Source organism: Elephas maximus, chromosome 22 (assembly GCF_024166365.1).
Source record: "Elephas maximus indicus isolate mEleMax1 chromosome 22, mEleMax1 primary haplotype, whole genome shotgun sequence".
Taxonomy (NCBI): domain Eukaryota; kingdom Metazoa; phylum Chordata; class Mammalia; order Proboscidea; family Elephantidae; genus Elephas; species Elephas maximus.
The window spans coordinates 22147779-22165622 of NC_064840.1; the positions used below are offsets into that span (position 1 = coordinate 22147779).

At 47.4% G+C, this 17844-nt stretch overlaps 1 protein-coding gene across 4 annotated transcripts in view; it reads right to left on the minus strand.

Annotated features, from left to right (window-relative positions):
* Positions 1-11932, minus strand: part of ZNF280B (zinc finger protein 280B) — a 71618-nt gene extending 59686 nt beyond the window's left edge. The window contains exon 1 of one of the 4 annotated variants that reach the window (XM_049866825.1): positions 11878-11932. The gene's annotated coding sequence lies outside the window, so the exon portion shown is untranslated. Of the gene's footprint in view, positions 1-5765; positions 5875-11877 lie in introns of those variants that run through there. The other 3 variants (XM_049866816.1, XM_049866824.1, XM_049866815.1) reach the window with 3 other exon arrangements.
* Positions 11933-17844: the final 5912 nt, after the last annotated feature.

A 17844-nucleotide genomic window follows, 5' to 3' on the forward strand; every position in this document is an offset into this window, starting at 1 on the left:
TGGCTGCGCTCCTGGAGGCCAGGGCTCAGAGCCCTGAGGTGCAGTCCCCTTTCCGTGGCTGGACCAGTTACCTGCCCCATGCTGAAGGTCCTCGCCTCTGCAGCTGCCTTGAAGTTACACCTAGGCGTCTGCCAGAAGCCCCGTTTCAGCCTAATCACTTTGCTGCCTCAGCATCCATTCATTCCTCCTCTTGCCCTTTCACTGTGTGTGAGGAACTTTGAAATTTTGAGGTGTCGGTAGGTCTAACCGGGGAGATTTCAGAACGAAAATCAAGCGTTCCGTTTAGAAATTAAACGGAGGGCTTTACTTCTACACTCCTCATAACCATTGAGGGCACTGCCATCAAGTGGATTCTGACTCAAAGGGACCCAATAGGGCAGGGGGGAACTGCCCCATAGAGGTTCCAAAGAGGACCTGGTGGATTCAAACTGCTGACCTTCTGGTTAGCAGCTGTAGCTCTTAACCACTAGCCACCAGGGTTTCCATTCCCACACCAAAATTAGGCTTCTGTGAAAGTCTGCCATTTGAAAAACAAAGCTCTGTCAAGTTTCTTATGTTAAGAGTGTTCCTACCAGTGGCTTTAGAAAAAGATTCATTGAGTTGTTAACATCAGTTAGAGCCTAGAGATAAACATGTTGTTTTAACTACCTTAAAGAAGTTCCCCAGTAAGCACCTAGGCATGATTTCCCTTCTCTCAGCTCAATAAGCACAGTTTACCAACACTTTCCTAACTAAGGGTCCCTTCTGGATCCAAAGATTCCAATTAAGTTGGCCCAGCAACAATTACGTCACTAACTGCCATATCACTAAGCTTTCACGTTGAAAGGTTTTATACTTTTCATTCATGAAATATTGCATTAGTGCAAATTTATCAAGTGTAGGAGATGTGTGTGTTTCCTTAAAAAGCTAGATAGAACTACCATAGGATCCAGCTGTCCCACTCCTTGGAATGCATCCTAGAGAAATAAGAGCCTTTACATGAACAGATAGATGCACACTCATGTTCACTGCAGCATTGTTCATCATAGGAGAAAGACGGAACCAACCAGGTGCCCATCAACGCATGAATGAATAAATACATCACTGTATATTCACACAATGGAATACTACACATCGATAAAGAACATTGATGAATCCTTGAAACATTCCATAACATGGAGGAATGTGGAAAGCATTATGTTGAGTGAAATTAGTCAGTTGCAGAAGAAGAAGTAGTGTAGGAAAGTGCTATTGTAAGAACTCGAAAAAGAGTTTGAACAGAGAAGAAAATATTCTTTGATGGTTACGAGAGCCGGGAGCGAGGAAGGTTGAGGGGTTTTCACTCATTAGATAGTAGATACTAAGAATTACTTCAGGTGAAGGGAAAGACAACACACAATACAGGAGAGGTCAGCACAACTGGTCGAAACCAAAAGCAAAGAAGTTTCCTGAATAAACTGAATGCTTCACAGGCCAGTGTACCAGGGGCGGGGCTTTGGTGGCCATGGATTCAGGGTACATCTAGGTCAACTGGCATAAAAAGAAATCAGTAAACATTCCGCAACCCATGTTGGAGAGTGGAGTCTGGGGTCTTAGACGCTATCTAAGATGCATCAATTGGTCTTAATCCACCTGCAGCAGAGGAGAATGAAGAACACCAAAGATACAAGGCAGTTATGAGACCGAGAGGCAGAAAGGGTCACATAAAGCAGAGACTACATTCGCCTGAGGCTAGAAGAACTAGACGATGCCCACGTAAAACCGATGACTACCCTGACAAGGAACACAGCAGAGAACCCCTGAGGGAACAGCAGAGCAGTGGGATGCAGACCCCAAATTCTCATAAAAAGACCAGACTTAGTGGTCTGACTGAGACCAGAAGGACCCCAGAGGTCACGTTCCCCAGACCTTCTGTTCGCCCAAGATAGGAAGCGTTACCCAAGCCAACTCTTCAGACAGGGATGGGACTGGACTATGGGATAGAAAATGATCCTGAGGAAGAATGAGCTTCTTGGATCAAGTAGACACGTGAGACTATGTTGACATCGTCTGTCTGAAGGGGAGAGGAGAGGATAAAGGGGGTCAGAAGCTGGCCAAATTGACACAAAAAGAGAGAGTGGAGGGAAGGAGTGTGCTGTCTCCTTAGGGGGAGAGCAATTAGGAGTATACAGCAAGGTGTACATAAATTTTTGTATGAGAAGCACAATACAATTTTTTTTTTTAATGTGATGCAGAGCAGGTAGACGTATGAGACTAAAAACCAGGGAGACGTCTGCACTAGGTATATCAATTCTGGAGTCTTCAGCACGTGATGTTATTGAAAACACAAGATCGCATGAGGTCAGCTAGGGAAAGAGTTAGATGGCAAAAAAAGAAAGGTCTGAGAACCAAGCCCTCAGACACTCCATCGGTTAGACAGAGATCAGGGAGATGAGAAGGAGCCAGTAAGGAGATCAAGAAAGAACTCAGAGTCACTGAGGAGGAGAATCAAAAAAAAAAAAAAAAAAGGAAGGATTCTGGAATAGATATGCAAAAATTATTTTCAGGGAGGAGAAAAATGAACCACTCTGACAAACACTCCGAAATAGCGAATGAAATAAAAACTAAAAATTGACCATTGCATTAAGCAATGGGATTCACTGATGACCTTGACAGAAGTGGGTTTAAGGAAAAACGGGAGAAGAATTGGAGACGGCAAATACAGACAACTCTGAAGAAACTGCTGGAAGAACAAGCAAAAGTCAATTAAGCAGGACGAAGATGTGGCATCAGAAGAGAGACACGGAACGAGGAGACATCAAGATAAGTATCTTTGCCAGTGTGCATGATCCAGAGAAACAGAAAATTTAATAATTCGGGACAAAGGAGAGACTTGCTGGGACAATATCCTGAATATACACGAATGGTTTGGATGTACTACACAGGTATAGGGTCTGACTTAACCTAGAAGCCAATTAATTCACCCTTATTAACAGGACAATGCCTAAGATTACAGGGAGAAGGGTTGTAATGGTGAATACCTGGGTGTGGTAAGCAGCCTCCAGGATGGTTCAGTATCTCCTGCCTCCTGATAGTCACAGCCTGTGGCTCTTCCACACTGTACCAGGGTTGGTGTGTGTGGCCGTTCCCATCCAGAAGGAGTGATGGGATGCCACTTTGGAAATGAGGTTATAAAAAGACTCTGTGCCGTCAGCTTCATCTCCGGTAGGAGCTCTCTCTTAGATCACTTGCTCAGGGGAAAGCCAGCTGCCATGATGTGAGGAGGCCCAAGGAGGGGCCCACACAGTGAGGAACTGGGGCCTCCTGCCAACAACCAAGTGAGTGAGCTTGGAAGCTGATCATCCAACCCTAGCCAAATCTTCAGGCACTACAGACCAGGCCAAAGGCTTGACTGCAAACTCATGAGTGGCCTCAGAGCACCGCCCAGCTAAACTATTCCTGAATCCCTGACCTTCAGAAACTGTGTCAGGTAATAAATTTGGGGATAATTTGTTACTCAGGAATAGACAACTAATACAATTGGATTTCATTACCTGTAGGGTCAAATGTGCTGGGCACAAAACTTGCTTATAATCTCACCTACTGGCATGGAATACACTTAGATGGCCTACCCTGCCGGGTCATATGCAATTCCTTCATGAATCCAAGCCTCTCAGGGAAAGGAGGAAACCCTGGTGGCAGCGCTTAAGCGCTCTGGCTGCTATCCAAAGGGTCGGCAGTTTGAATCTGCCAGGCGCTCCTCGGAAACTCTATGGAGCACTTCTACCCTGGCCTACAGGGTCGCTATCCACCCGACGGCAGTGGCTTTGGTTTGGTTTGTTTTTGAAGGGAAAGGACAGAGAAGTAAACAGACTAATCCCATGTAACTGTGTTAAAAAATACACATTTACCCTGAATCAACTACTTTAAATCCTTCGCTGAAATCTTAGGGTATAAACTATATCTATCAGTTCATCTCAGCCCAACAGTATAGTAAGTCACTTTTACGTAGCTTAATACCTATGCTGTTCTTAAAAAGCAGTAGCCATCCAGTCAGTCCCAATTCATGACAAGCCATCCATGTGCGCAAAGGAGCACTTTGCTCCATAGGGTTTTCAAAGACGTGACCTTCTGGAAGCAGGTCACCAGGCCTCTCTCCTGTGGCAACTGTGGGTGTGTTCAAACCACCAACCTTTTGGGTAGTGGTCAAGCACTTAACCGTACGCACTGTGCAGGCCTCCTATGTGGGCATGGTTTTCTTTTTCCTTTCAAGAGATCACATGAAAGAATGACACTCCTCACTTTTCTTTTAAGGAAACAATTCAGTGGCTTCCAGAACTACCTGGAGCAATAGTTGGCCTGAATTTACTATAAACATTCAGATTTCCGCAGGGAACACTTTCTATAAAGCAACTTTTTACCAAGAGGAGCCCTGGTCGTGCAGTGGTGAAAGCACTCGTCTGCTAACTGGACGATCAGCAGTTTGAACACACCAGCCACTCTGAGGGAGCGACATGCGGCAGTCTCCTCCCGTAAGGATTTACTGCCTTAGAAACACCAAGGAGTGGTTCTACTCTGTCTGATAGGGTTGCCATGAGTCGGAGTCAACTCAACGGCAACAGGTTCGGTTTTTTGGTTTTGAGGTTCCAGCAAAAGAGATAAAAAAAAAAAAAAAAAACCTTAAGAAAAAAGAACATAATGGTGGTCCTTATTCTAAAGACCTCTCATCTTACCTGAGGTGTGCACTGAAACTTCAAAGAGCTGAGATATTCCAGGCAGCAGATGATCACACTTTTCAGACAACCAGAGACAAAGATTAGGGTTTCTCACATTTTCCAGGGATTTTTCATATCGCACTGCTTACCTGACATATAAGGAACCCTACTTGTGCTAATGTTAAGCGCTCAGCTGCCAATGAAAAGGTGGCCCTTGGAACCCACCCAGTGGCTCCGTGGGAGAAAGACCTGGCTCTCTGCTTCCAGGAAGATTACAGCCCAGGAAACCTTAGGGGGCAGTTCTACTCTGTCACATGGGGTCGCTAGGAGTCAGAATGAACTAGAACTTGACAGAACCTAACCACACCTGACAACTAGGTTCCCTGGGTGGTGCCAACAGATAAGCACTCCAATACTGACTCAAAGGTTGCTGGTTTCAACCCAGCAGAGGTGCCTCGGAAGAAAGGCCTTGCCATCGGCTTCGGAGAGGTCACATCCTTGAAACCCCTATCATGATGGCAACTGTTTTTTTGTTGTTGATGTTCTTTTTCCTTTCCTTACCCGACACAGCCATCTGGATGTTTAGCAAGCATCTCAACCTTAATCAGAAAAGACCACTGCACTATTCCCAACGCCCCCCCACCCCGCCCCCCAACAAATAATCCTCTTCCTTCATTGGAGCCTGCAGCAAAAAACAACACCCCACCGGTCAGCTGCCCAAATCCCAAGCCTGGAGGCCACCCTGGTCCAGGCGCTCCAGGGGGCTGCGTTAAGGTGGGGGCAGACATGCAGCCAACAGGACAAATTGGAAGGTACAGCGGTGAAGGGACGACCCACAAAGGGATTTAAAACGGGAGAAAACACAACGGGGTCTGGGCCAGGAGAACCAAAGAAGGGGGGTCTGCGGGGGTCCCTAACGGGCGATCCCACCCGGGGAAGACAGGCCCGAGGCCCGGACGCTGAACAGGAGAGCCCTCTGCTGAGCAGAGGAGCCAGAGTGGGAGGGCTAGGCCGCCTGCTCCCCGAGCCTCCCCTCAGGGCCGCTGGCACCGGGTTCGGGGCGGACAGATGGCCGCGCGCCCACATGCTTACCGCTACTCCGCGGGCTCCAGGGCTCCCCGCAGCGATGCAGGCCCGAGGCACCCGGGCTGCAGAGCCCGCGGCCACCAAGCCGAACCAAACCCAGGCACCGCCTCCGTGGCTGCCTGGACACGCGCAGGCGAGGGCTACGGGGCGCATGCGCGCACTTCAGCGTCCCTGGCTGCCACCGCTGCGTGGCAGCCAGCTGCAGCAAGGCGACAGGGGGAGGGTGGAGAAGGGGAGCAGTCGTGGCTCCGACCCCCTGCAAGAGTTTGGGGGCGTCACAGTTCCAGAACCGGCCAGCACTCAAGCCCGACGGCGGGCGTCGGAAGGTCCAGGCATTTGGCTGCGCTCCTGGAGGCCAGGGCTCAGAGCCCTGAGGTGCAGTCCCCTTTCCGTGGCTGGACCAGTTACCTGCCCCATGCTGAAGGTCCTCGCCTCTGCAGCTGCCTTGAAGTTACACCTAGGCGTCTGCCAGAAGCCCCGTTTCAGCCTAATCACTTTGCTGCCTCAGCATCCATTCATTCCTCCTCTTGCCCTTTCACTGTGTGTGAGGAACTTTGAAATTTTGAGGTGTCGGTAGGTCTAACCGGGGAGATTTCAGAACGAAAATCAAGCGTTCCGTTTAGAAATTAAACGGAGGGCTTTACTTCTACACTCCTCATAACCATTGAGGGCACTGCCATCAAGTGGATTCTGACTCAAAGGGACCCAATAGGGCAGGGGGGAACTGCCCCATAGAGGTTCCAAAGAGGACCTGGTGGATTCAAACTGCTGACCTTCTGGTTAGCAGCTGTAGCTCTTAACCACTAGCCACCAGGGTTTCCATTCCCACACCAAAATTAGGCTTCTGTGAAAGTCTGCCATTTGAAAAACAAAGCTCTGTCAAGTTTCTTATGTTAAGAGTGTTCCTACCAGTGGCTTTAGAAAAAGATTCATTGAGTTGTTAACATCAGTTAGAGCCTAGAGATAAACATGTTGTTTTAACTACCTTAAAGAAGTTCCCCAGTAAGCACCTAGGCATGATTTCCCTTCTCTCAGCTCAATAAGCACAGTTTACCAACACTTTCCTAACTAAGGGTCCCTTCTGGATCCAAAGATTCCAATTAAGTTGGCCCAGCAACAATTACGTCACTAACTGCCATATCACTAAGCTTTCACGTTGAAAGGTTTTATACTTTTCATTCATGAAATATTGCATTAGTGCAAATTTATCAAGTGTAGGAGATGTGTGTGTTTCCTTAAAAAGCTAGATAGAACTACCATAGGATCCAGCTGTCCCACTCCTTGGAATGCATCCTAGAGAAATAAGAGCCTTTACATGAACAGATAGATGCACACTCATGTTCACTGCAGCATTGTTCATCATAGGAGAAAGACGGAACCAACCAGGTGCCCATCAACGCATGAATGAATAAATACATCACTGTATATTCACACAATGGAATACTACACATCGATAAAGAACATTGATGAATCCTTGAAACATTCCATAACATGGAGGAATGTGGAAAGCATTATGTTGAGTGAAATTAGTCAGTTGCAGAAGAAGAAGTAGTGTAGGAAAGTGCTATTGTAAGAACTCGAAAAAGAGTTTGAACAGAGAAGAAAATATTCTTTGATGGTTACGAGAGCCGGGAGCGAGGAAGGTTGAGGGGTTTTCACTCATTAGATAGTAGATACTAAGAATTACTTCAGGTGAAGGGAAAGACAACACACAATACAGGAGAGGTCAGCACAACTGGTCGAAACCAAAAGCAAAGAAGTTTCCTGAATAAACTGAATGCTTCACAGGCCAGTGTACCAGGGGCGGGGCTTTGGTGGCCATGGATTCAGGGTACATCTAGGTCAACTGGCATAAAAAGAAATCAGTAAACATTCCGCAACCCATGTTGGAGAGTGGAGTCTGGGGTCTTAGACGCTATCTAAGATGCATCAATTGGTCTTAATCCACCTGCAGCAGAGGAGAATGAAGAACACCAAAGATACAAGGCAGTTATGAGACCGAGAGGCAGAAAGGGTCACATAAAGCAGAGACTACATTCGCCTGAGGCTAGAAGAACTAGACGATGCCCACGTAAAACCGATGACTACCCTGACAAGGAACACAGCAGAGAACCCCTGAGGGAACAGCAGAGCAGTGGGATGCAGACCCCAAATTCTCATAAAAAGACCAGACTTAGTGGTCTGACTGAGACCAGAAGGACCCCAGAGGTCACGTTCCCCAGACCTTCTGTTCGCCCAAGATAGGAAGCGTTACCCAAGCCAACTCTTCAGACAGGGATGGGACTGGACTATGGGATAGAAAATGATCCTGAGGAAGAATGAGCTTCTTGGATCAAGTAGACACGTGAGACTATGTTGACATCGTCTGTCTGAAGGGGAGAGGAGAGGATAAAGGGGGTCAGAAGCTGGCCAAATTGACACAAAAAGAGAGAGTGGAGGGAAGGAGTGTGCTGTCTCCTTAGGGGGAGAGCAATTAGGAGTATACAGCAAGGTGTACATAAATTTTTGTATGAGAAGCACAATACAATTTTTTTTTTTAATGTGATGCAGAGCAGGTAGACGTATGAGACTAAAAACCAGGGAGACGTCTGCACTAGGTATATCAATTCTGGAGTCTTCAGCACGTGATGTTATTGAAAACACAAGATCGCATGAGGTCAGCTAGGGAAAGAGTTAGATGGCAAAAAAAGAAAGGTCTGAGAACCAAGCCCTCAGACACTCCATCGGTTAGACAGAGATCAGGGAGATGAGAAGGAGCCAGTAAGGAGATCAAGAAAGAACTCAGAGTCACTGAGGAGGAGAATCAAAAAAAAAAAAAAAAAAAAAAAAAGGAAGGATTCTGGAATAGATATGCAAAAATTATTTTCAGGGAGGAGAAAAATGAACCACTCTGACAAACACTCCGAAATAGCGAATGAAATAAAAACTAAAAATTGACCATTGCATTAAGCAATGGGATTCACTGATGACCTTGACAGAAGTGGGTTTAAGGAAAAACGGGAGAAGAATTGGAGACGGCAAATACAGACAACTCTGAAGAAACTGCTGGAAGAACAAGCAAAAGTCAATTAAGCAGGACGAAGATGTGGCATCAGAAGAGAGACACGGAACGAGGAGACATCAAGATAAGTATCTTTGCCAGTGTGCATGATCCAGAGAAACAGAAAATTTAATAATTCGGGACAAAGGAGAGACTTGCTGGGACAATATCCTGAATATACACGAATGGTTTGGATGTACTACACAGGTATAGGGTCTGACTTAACCTAGAAGCCAATTAATTCACCCTTATTAACAGGACAATGCCTAAGATTACAGGGAGAAGGGTTGTAATGGTGAATACCTGGGTGTGGTAAGCAGCCTCCAGGATGGTTCAGTATCTCCTGCCTCCTGATAGTCACAGCCTGTGGCTCTTCCACACTGTACCAGGGTTGGTGTGTGTGGCCGTTCCCATCCAGAAGGAGTGATGGGATGCCACTTTGGAAATGAGGTTATAAAAAGACTCTGTGCCGTCAGCTTCATCTCCGGTAGGAGCTCTCTCTTAGATCACTTGCTCAGGGGAAAGCCAGCTGCCATGATGTGAGGAGGCCCAAGGAGGGGCCCACACAGTGAGGAACTGGGGCCTCCTGCCAACAACCAAGTGAGTGAGCTTGGAAGCTGATCATCCAACCCTAGCCAAATCTTCAGGCACTACAGACCAGGCCAAAGGCTTGACTGCAAACTCATGAGTGGCCTCAGAGCACCGCCCAGCTAAACTATTCCTGAATCCCTGACCTTCAGAAACTGTGTCAGGTAATAAATTTGGGGATAATTTGTTACTCAGGAATAGACAACTAATACAATTGGATTTCATTACCTGTAGGGTCAAATGTGCTGGGCACAAAACTTGCTTATAATCTCACCTACTGGCATGGAATACACTTAGATGGCCTACCCTGCCGGGTCATATGCAATTCCTTCATGAATCCAAGCCTCTCAGGGAAAGGAGGAAACCCTGGTGGCAGCGCTTAAGCGCTCTGGCTGCTATCCAAAGGGTCGGCAGTTTGAATCTGCCAGGCGCTCCTCGGAAACTCTATGGAGCACTTCTACCCTGGCCTACAGGGTCGCTATCCACCCGACGGCAGTGGCTTTGGTTTGGTTTGTTTTTGAAGGGAAAGGACAGAGAAGTAAACAGACTAATCCCATGTAACTGTGTTAAAAAATACACATTTACCCTGAATCAACTACTTTAAATCCTTCGCTGAAATCTTAGGGTATAAACTATATCTATCAGTTCATCTCAGCCCAACAGTATAGTAAGTCACTTTTACGTAGCTTAATACCTATGCTGTTCTTAAAAAGCAGTAGCCATCCAGTCAGTCCCAATTCATGACAAGCCATCCATGTGCGCAAAGGAGCACTTTGCTCCATAGGGTTTTCAAAGACGTGACCTTCTGGAAGCAGGTCACCAGGCCTCTCTCCTGTGGCAACTGTGGGTGTGTTCAAACCACCAACCTTTTGGGTAGTGGTCAAGCACTTAACCGTACGCACTGTGCAGGCCTCCTATGTGGGCATGGTTTTCTTTTTCCTTTCAAGAGATCACATGAAAGAATGACACTCCTCACTTTTCTTTTAAGGAAACAATTCAGTGGCTTCCAGAACTACCTGGAGCAATAGTTGGCCTGAATTTACTATAAACATTCAGATTTCCGCAGGGAACACTTTCTATAAAGCAACTTTTTACCAAGAGGAGCCCTGGTCGTGCAGTGGTGAAAGCACTCGTCTGCTAACTGGACGATCAGCAGTTTGAACACACCAGCCACTCTGAGGGAGCGACATGCGGCAGTCTCCTCCCGTAAGGATTTACTGCCTTAGAAACACCAAGGAGTGGTTCTACTCTGTCTGATAGGGTTGCCATGAGTCGGAGTCAACTCAACGGCAACAGGTTCGGTTTTTTGGTTTTGAGGTTCCAGCAAAAGAGATAAAAAAAAAAAAAAAAAAAAAAAAAAACCTTAAGAAAAAAGAACATAATGGTGGTCCTTATTCTAAAGACCTCTCATCTTACCTGAGGTGTGCACTGAAACTTCAAAGAGCTGAGATATTCCAGGCAGCAGATGATCACACTTTTCAGACAACCAGAGACAAAGATTAGGGTTTCTCACATTTTCCAGGGATTTTTCATATCGCACTGCTTACCTGACATATAAGGAACCCTACTTGTGCTAATGTTAAGCGCTCAGCTGCCAATGAAAAGGTGGCCCTTGGAACCCACCCAGTGGCTCCGTGGGAGAAAGACCTGGCTCTCTGCTTCCAGGAAGATTACAGCCCAGGAAACCTTAGGGGGCAGTTCTACTCTGTCACATGGGGTCGCTAGGAGTCAGAATGAACTAGAACTTGACAGAACCTAACCACACCTGACAACTAGGTTCCCTGGGTGGTGCCAACAGATAAGCACTCCAATACTGACTCAAAGGTTGCTGGTTTCAACCCAGCAGAGGTGCCTCGGAAGAAAGGCCTTGCCATCGGCTTCGGAGAGGTCACATCCTTGAAACCCCTATCATGATGGCAACTGTTTTTTTGTTGTTGATGTTCTTTTTCCTTTCCTTACCCGACACAGCCATCTGGATGTTTAGCAAGCATCTCAACCTTAATCAGAAAAGACCACTGCACTATTCCCAACGCCCCCCCACCCCGCCCCCCAACAAATAATCCTCTTCCTTCATTGGAGCCTGCAGCAAAAAACAACACCCCACCGGTCAGCTGCCCAAATCCCAAGCCTGGAGGCCACCCTGGTCCAGGCGCTCCAGGGGGCTGCGTTAAGGTGGGGGCAGACATGCAGCCAACAGGACAAATTGGAAGGTACAGCGGTGAAGGGACGACCCACAAAGGGATTTAAAACGGGAGAAAACACAACGGGGTCTGGGCCAGGAGAACCAAAGAAGGGGGGTCTGCGGGGGTCCCTAACGGGCGATCCCACCCGGGGAAGACAGGCCCGAGGCCCGGACGCTGAACAGGAGAGCCCTCTGCTGAGCAGAGGAGCCAGAGTGGGAGGGCTAGGCCGCCTGCTCCCCGAGCCTCCCCTCAGGGCCGCTGGCACCGGGTTCGGGGCGGACAGATGGCCGCGCGCCCACATGCTTACCGCTACTCCGCGGGCTCCAGGGCTCCCCGCAGCGATGCAGGCCCGAGGCACCCGGGCTGCAGAGCCCGCGGCCACCAAGCCGAACCAAACCCAGGCACCGCCTCCGTGGCTGCCTGGACACGCGCAGGCGAGGGCTACGGGGCGCATGCGCGCACTTCAGCGTCCCTGGCTGCCACCGCTGCGTGGCAGCCAGCTGCAGCAAGGCGACAGGGGGAGGGTGGAGAAGGGGAGCAGTCGTGGCTCCGACCCCCTGCAAGAGTTTGGGGGCGTCACAGTTCCAGAACCGGCCAGCACTCAAGCCCGACGGCGGGCGTCGGAAGGTCCAGGCATTTGGCTGCGCTCCTGGAGGCCAGGGCTCAGAGCCCTGAGGTGCAGTCCCCTTTCCGTGGCTGGACCAGTTACCTGCCCCATGCTGAAGGTCCTCGCCTCTGCAGCTGCCTTGAAGTTACACCTAGGCGTCTGCCAGAAGCCCCGTTTCAGCCTAATCACTTTGCTGCCTCAGCATCCATTCATTCCTCCTCTTGCCCTTTCACTGTGTGTGAGGAACTTTGAAATTTTGAGGTGTCGGTAGGTCTAACCGGGGAGATTTCAGAACGAAAATCAAGCGTTCCGTTTAGAAATTAAACGGAGGGCTTTACTTCTACACTCCTCATAACCATTGAGGGCACTGCCATCAAGTGGATTCTGACTCAAAGGGACCCAATAGGGCAGGGGGGAACTGCCCCATAGAGGTTCCAAAGAGGACCTGGTGGATTCAAACTGCTGACCTTCTGGTTAGCAGCTGTAGCTCTTAACCACTAGCCACCAGGGTTTCCATTCCCACACCAAAATTAGGCTTCTGTGAAAGTCTGCCATTTGAAAAACAAAGCTCTGTCAAGTTTCTTATGTTAAGAGTGTTCCTACCAGTGGCTTTAGAAAAAGATTCATTGAGTTGTTAACATCAGTTAGAGCCTAGAGATAAACATGTTGTTTTAACTACCTTAAAGAAGTTCCCCAGTAAGCACCTAGGCATGATTTCCCTTCTCTCAGCTCAATAAGCACAGTTTACCAACACTTTCCTAACTAAGGGTCCCTTCTGGATCCAAAGATTCCAATTAAGTTGGCCCAGCAACAATTACGTCACTAACTGCCATATCACTAAGCTTTCACGTTGAAAGGTTTTATACTTTTCATTCATGAAATATTGCATTAGTGCAAATTTATCAAGTGTAGGAGATGTGTGTGTTTCCTTAAAAAGCTAGATAGAACTACCATAGGATCCAGCTGTCCCACTCCTTGGAATGCATCCTAGAGAAATAAGAGCCTTTACATGAACAGATAGATGCACACTCATGTTCACTGCAGCATTGTTCATCATAGGAGAAAGACGGAACCAACCAGGTGCCCATCAACGCATGAATGAATAAATACATCACTGTATATTCACACAATGGAATACTACACATCGATAAAGAACATTGATGAATCCTTGAAACATTCCATAACATGGAGGAATGTGGAAAGCATTATGTTGAGTGAAATTAGTCAGTTGCAGAAGAAGAAGTAGTGTAGGAAAGTGCTATTGTAAGAACTCGAAAAAGAGTTTGAACAGAGAAGAAAATATTCTTTGATGGTTACGAGAGCCGGGAGCGAGGAAGGTTGAGGGGTTTTCACTCATTAGATAGTAGATACTAAGAATTACTTCAGGTGAAGGGAAAGACAACACACAATACAGGAGAGGTCAGCACAACTGGTCGAAACCAAAAGCAAAGAAGTTTCCTGAATAAACTGAATGCTTCACAGGCCAGTGTACCAGGGGCGGGGCTTTGGTGGCCATGGATTCAGGGTACATCTAGGTCAACTGGCATAAAAAGAAATCAGTAAACATTCCGCAACCCATGTTGGAGAGTGGAGTCTGGGGTCTTAGACGCTATCTAAGATGCATCAATTGGTCTTAATCCACCTGCAGCAGAGGAGAATGAAGAACACCAAAGATACAAGGCAGTTATGAGACCGAGAGGCAGAAAGGGTCACATAAAGCAGAGACTACATTCGCCTGAGGCTAGAAGAACTAGACGATGCCCACGTAAAACCGATGACTACCCTGACAAGGAACACAGCAGAGAACCCCTGAGGGAACAGCAGAGCAGTGGGATGCAGACCCCAAATTCTCATAAAAAGACCAGACTTAGTGGTCTGACTGAGACCAGAAGGACCCCAGAGGTCACGTTCCCCAGACCTTCTGTTCGCCCAAGATAGGAAGCGTTACCCAAGCCAACTCTTCAGACAGGGATGGGACTGGACTATGGGATAGAAAATGATCCTGAGGAAGAATGAGCTTCTTGGATCAAGTAGACACGTGAGACTATGTTGACATCGTCTGTCTGAAGGGGAGAGGAGAGGATAAAGGGGGTCAGAAGCTGGCCAAATTGACACAAAAAGAGAGAGTGGAGGGAAGGAGTGTGCTGTCTCCTTAGGGGCAGAGCAATTAGGAGTATACAGCAAGGTGTATATAAATTTCTGTATGAGAGACTGACTTGATTTGTAAACTTTGAATTAAGGCACAATAAGATTTTTTTTTTAATCAGATGCAGAGCAGGTAGATGTATGAGACTAAAAACCAGGGAGATGTCTGGACTAGGTATGTCAATTCTGGAGTCTTCAGCACATGACGTTGTTGAAAACAGAAGATTGGATGAGGTCACCTAGGGAAAGAGTTAGATGGCAAAAAAAGAAAGGTCTGAGAACCAAGCCCTCAGACACTCCATCGGTTAGAGAGAGATACAGGGTGATGAGAAGGAGCCAGTAAGGACATCAAGAAAGAACTCAGAGTCACTGAGGAGGATAATCAAAAAAAAAAAAAAAAAGGAAGGATTCTGGAATAGATATGCAAAATTATTTTCAGGGAGGAGAAAAATGAACCACTCTGACAAACACTCCGAAAGAGCGAATGAAATAAAAACTAAAAATTGACCATTGCATTAAGCAATGGAATTCACTGATGACCTTGACAGAAGGGGGTTTAAGGAAAAGCGGGAGAAGAATTGGAGACGGCAAATACAGACAACTCTGAAGAAACTGCTGGAAGAACAAGCAAAAGTCAATTAAGCAGGACGATGATGTGGCATCGGAAGAGAGATACGGAACGAGGAGACATCACGATAAGAATCTTTGCCGGTGTGAATGGTCCAGAGAAACAGAAAATTTAATAATTCGGGACAAAGGAGAGACTTGCTGGGACAATATCCTTGAATAAACAAGAATGGTTAGGATTTACTACACACGTACAGGGTCTGAAGAAGCCAATTAATTCACCCTTATTAACAGGACAATGCCTAAGATTACAGGGAGAAGGGTTGTAATGGTGAATACATGGGTGTGGTAAGCAGCCTCCAGGATGGTTCAGTATCTCCTGCCTCCTGATAGTCACAGCCTGTGGCTCTTCCACACTGTACCAGGGTTGGTGTGTGTGGCCATTCCCGTCCAGAAGGAGTGATGGGATGTCACTTTGGAAATGAGGTGATAAAAAGACTCTGTGCCGTCAGCTTCGTCTCCGGTAGGAGCTCTCTCTTAGATCACTTGCTCAGGGGAAAGCCAGCTGCCATGATGTGAGGAGGCCCAGGGAGAGGCCCACACAGTGAGGAACTGGGGCCTCCTGCCAACAACCAAGTGAGTGAGCTTGGAAGCTGATTATCCAACCCTAGTCAAATCTTCAGGCACTACAGACCAGGCCAAAGGCTTGACTGCAAACTCATGAGTGCCCTCAGAGCACCGCCCAGCTAAACTACTCCTGAATCCTTGACCTTCAGAAACTGTGTGAGGTAATAAATTTGGGGATAATTTGTTACTCAGGAATAGACAACTAATACAATTGGATTTCATTACCTGTAGGGTCAAATGTGCTGGGCACAAAACTTGCTTATAATCTCACCTACTGGCATGGAATACACTTAGATGGCCTACCCTGCCAGGTCATATGCAATTCCTTCATGAATTCAAGCCTCTTAGGGAAAGGAGGAAACCCTGGTGGCGTAGTAGTTAAGTGCTCTGGCTGCTAAGCAAAGGGTCGGCAGTTTGAATCCGCCAGGCGCTCCCTGGAAACTCTATGGGGCGGTTCTACCCTGGCCTACAGGGTCGCTACAAGTCGGAATCAACCCAACGGCACTGGGTATGGTTTGGTTTGTTTTTTAAGGGAAAGAACAGAGAAGTAAACACACTAATCCCATGTGACTGTGTTAAGAAATACACATTTAAACTGAGTCAACCACTTTAATTCCTTCGCTGAAATCTTAGGGTATAAACTATATCTATCAGTCCATCTCAGCCCAACAGCATAGTAAGTCACTTTTACGTAGCTTAATACCTATGCTGTTCTTAAAAAGGAGTTGCCATCGAGTCAGTCCCAATTCATGACAAGCCCACCCACGTGCGCAAAGGAGCACTTTGCTCCATAGGGTTTTCAAAGACGTGACCTTCTGGAAGCAGGTCACCAGGCCTCTCTCCTGTGGCAACTGTGGGTGTGTTCAAACCACCAACCTTTTGGGTAGTGGTCAATCACTTAACCGTACGCACTGTGCAGGCCTCCTATGTGGGCATGGTTTTCTTTTTCCTTTCAAGAGATCACATGAAAGAATGACACTCCTCACTTTTCTTTTAAGGAAACAATTCAGTGGCTTCCAGAACTACCTGGAGCAATAGTTGGCCTGAATTTACCATAAACATTCAGATTTCCTCAGGAAACACTTTCTATAAAGCAATTTTTTACCAAGAGGAGCCCTGGTCGTGCAGTGGCGAAAGCACTCGTCTGCTAACTGGACGATCAGCAGTTTGAACACACCAGCCACTCTGAGGGAGCGACATGCGGCAGTCTCCTCCCGTAAGGATTTACTGCCTTAGAAACACCAAGGAGTAGTTCTACTCTGTCTGATAGGGTTGCCATGAATCGGAATCAACTCAACGGCAACAGGTTCGGTTTTTTGGTTTTAAGGTTCTGGCACAAGAGATAAAAAACCTCAAGAAAAAAGAATATAATGGTGGTCCTTATTCTAAAGACCTCTCATCTTACCTGAGGTGTGCACTGAAACTTCAAAGAGCTGAGATATTCCAGGCAGCAGATGATCACACTTTTCAGACAACCAGAGACAAAGATTAGGGTTTCTCACATTTTCCAGGGATTTTTCATATCGCACTGCTTACCTGACATATAAGGAACCCTACTTGTGCTAATGTTAAGCGCTCAGCTGCCAATGAAAAGGTGGCCCTTGGAACCCACCCAGTGGCTCCGTGGGAGAAAGACCTGGCTCTCTGCTTCCAGGAAGATTACAGCCCAGGAAACCTTAGGGGGCAGTTCTACTCTGTCACATGGGGTCGCTAGGAGTCAGAATGAACTAGAACTTGTCAGAACCTAACCACACCTGACAACTAGGTTCCCTGGGTGGTGCCAACAGATAAGCACTCCAATACTGACTCAAAGGTTGCTGGTTTCAACCCAGCAGAGGTGCCTCGGAAGACAGGCCTTGCCATCGGCTTCGGAGAGGTCACATCCTTGAAACCCCTATCATGATGGCAACTGTTTTTTTGTTGTTGATGTTCTTTTTCCTTTCCTTACCCGACACAGCCATCTGGATGTTTAGCAAGCATCTCAACCTTAATCAGAAAAGACCACTGCACTATTCCCAACGCCCCCCCACCCCGCCCCCCAACAAATAATCCTCTTCCTTCATTGGAGCCTGCAGCAAAAAACAACACCCCACCGGTCAGCTGCCCAAATCCCAAGCCTGGAGGCCACCCTGGTCCAGGCGCTCCAGGGGGCTGCGTTAAGGTGGGGGCAGACATGCAGCCAACAGGACAAATAGGAAGGTAGAGTGGTGAAGGGGCGACCCACAAAGGGATTTAAAAGGGGTGAACACACTACGGGGTGTGGGCCAGCAGAACCGCAGAACGGGGGTCCCTAATGGTCTATTCCACCCGGGGAGGAGAGGCCCGAGG